This window comes from Balearica regulorum, chromosome 2 (assembly GCF_011004875.1).
Source record: "Balearica regulorum gibbericeps isolate bBalReg1 chromosome 2, bBalReg1.pri, whole genome shotgun sequence".
Lineage (NCBI taxonomy): Eukaryota > Metazoa > Chordata > Aves > Gruiformes > Gruidae > Balearica > Balearica regulorum.
The window spans coordinates 28,251,379-28,254,055 of record NC_046185.1 but is presented as its reverse complement, the minus strand read 5'-3'; positions in this window follow the sequence as shown (position 1 = coordinate 28,254,055).

The window sequence follows — 2,677 nt, the reverse complement described above, 5'->3', positions numbered from 1 at the left end:
TGCTGTAGTTGTGTGGTTTTAAAGCATAAAAATAGTACTGTGAATGAAATTTGCCCTGCCTTACATCTTGCAATTTGGTTGCCAGGAGACTGTTAACTATTGTGTTCTCTATAACACAACAAAATAAGCATTTATGGAAGAAAAAAAACCACCACCTTTTTTTACATTATTTACAGATGCTCAATTATGCAGTCAAACAATAAAAGTTTTACTTTTTCAGAGACGGTCTTGGCTTCCAGACTAAGTATCTCACCATTACATAACAAAATATTAGGAAGAGGCTGTTTGATATCTAGTTTGTCAGCTGGCACCTCTGGGGTGGAAGGGACTGGGGTATGGATGACACTGGAAGCCTTTGGCAGATGTAGCCCGTGGAGGTGCAGGCTGCGCTGTGATGTGTAACGGGAGCCTGGCAGGCTGCAGGGACAGGGGACCCTTGAGAAGAGAGCTGGGGAAGGGTCTTTCAGGAGCAAAAGCCAGGGAAATACAGTACTTGGGAGTAGTACTAGCTCTTCTTTAGGAATCAAGAAAATACAGGATTCTTGCTTTTTTTATGAAGAATCACAGTTCTTTGAATAAAAACAGGAGAAGAGAATCAGTATCAGATTCCATTTCAGCATCAGCAAAGGAAAACAGAAGTTGGTGTTGACAGAGGAAAGACTATCAGCTACAGAAAGTCTGAAGATGTCCGGGCTTTGCCTGAGCCTGAGGAGCCGAAAAGGCTGTTGTGGGCTCCCTGGCTACAGAGGTGAAGAAATGCCTTCACATATTGGGTAGGATGAGGATATTGAAGTGTGAAACAGACTGAGAGACGTGCGACCTGACACTGGGCCAGGTCACAGGTCAGTGACAGTCCTGGTACAGAACAAAGTGCCTTCGGCATATGTGTGACTTGAAACTGAAGACACTTCCTAAATATATTTTCTTGAAATTTACCTTCATTGTGTAACAGAATCTTTAGAAGTACTATTGCACAATCTTTGAATCTGTAGTACTAGATCTGTCAACTCCCTGTTCTCCAGCTGATAAGCTATCAGGCTTTGGAAATCTTCCTTTTTTTTTTTTTTTTTTTTTCTGCAGGAATGATTTTTGACTTATAAGAAGTGGTAGCCAAACAACTATGTGAAGTGCTATAATTTTGCAAGTGGCTCAAAAGCTCTAAAATAAATTAAAAAAGAAAAAAAGAAAAGCAAAAAAGCATATGAGGAAAATATAAACAAGATGCCATATAGTAAGGGGAGAATAATTTCTTTGTCTTGTACATCAGGACCCTGAATTATAACCACAAGAAATTAGAAGTACTTATTTAGGAACACACATTTAATGTAATGGATGTCACTGAAAAACATGAAAGACAAGTGGGATACTGAAATGTCTAGTTATTAGCTACCTAGGAAGGTCAGTATTAGAGTCAAAGGAAGGGAGTGGAATTTACAAGACCATGGTTTTGAAACAGGAGAGGCCACCTTTAAAGCAAATGATTGTGAGTCGATCCTTTTCTAATAGGAAAAGTAAATGAGAATGAATTGGTTCCTGCTACAATTCAATTAAAAAACCACATTAGAAATTAGCAGGTGTTTAAAGAGCTGGTCACCCAAAATGTGCTGTCTGTCAAGGGATGGAACTGAATACACTTCAGCACACAAACAGAACAAAGATTAATTCAGAAATATATTTATACAGTGCTCAGAAATGTTCATTTCACAGAGGCAAAACCAACTGTGAGCCATACGTGCTGGAGGGAGGGCAGGGAGTTTAAACAGGGAAAAAAATTGCTTGGGGCTGTTTAAGAAGATTCTACCTACATGCAGAGACCAGAAAAGAGAGAGGAACATGCACTGGTTTAAAACTGTAATAAATCCTTCCTCTTTAGAAAGGAAGTGCAAAGAGTCATTTAGAAATAGAAGAAAGGCAAATTTGATGGTAATGACTATAAGTTCAAGGACAAGCTGCTGAACAAGATGCCTAAGCCATTTAGATATGCTTGTACAATAGCACAAAAGAAGAACTTCAGAACCTGATTGCAATGATACCGTATGTGCTTGGATCTAAATATGCTCATTATGATGATATTACCTTAATTCTGATTAGCCATTGCTTTTACCAATACCACGACATCAGGTGGAAACCTGCAAATTAAATTCACCTTTCTCTTGCTATCTATCTTAGGAGTTAGGTCCTGTCTGTCTCAGCATGTGTGTGGTAATGGAAGCAGAGTTTAAAATGTCCAGTGGAGTTACATTTGACTCCACAAGAGTGAGAAGTTCTATGCTTGATGCTCTCAGGAAGGACAGAGAGCCCATTGTTTTGAGACCTCCTGCTCAGAGCAGCAGAATCAGTACATTCCCGCCCATAGGAAAAGTCCTGAGAAGGACAGGCTCAGCTCCAGCGAAGAGTGTCAGCTACATATTCTGAATAATGCTGTACAACAGCCCGATGCATATTCAAATGAAGATGAGGTCAAAGTTGAAACATTCCTCTTTCCTTATAGGATTGCCTTCATGTCTGTAGCAGAAGACAGCTTTTCTCATCCTGGCTGTTTCCTATGTATAACAGCATATATGAATGCCTAATTCAAAAGGATGATGAATATCCTTTCCAGATTCTCCACAATAAGCATAAATAATAAATAAGCTAATAATAGCTAATAGATCATAAATTAGCTATTTTATGGCAA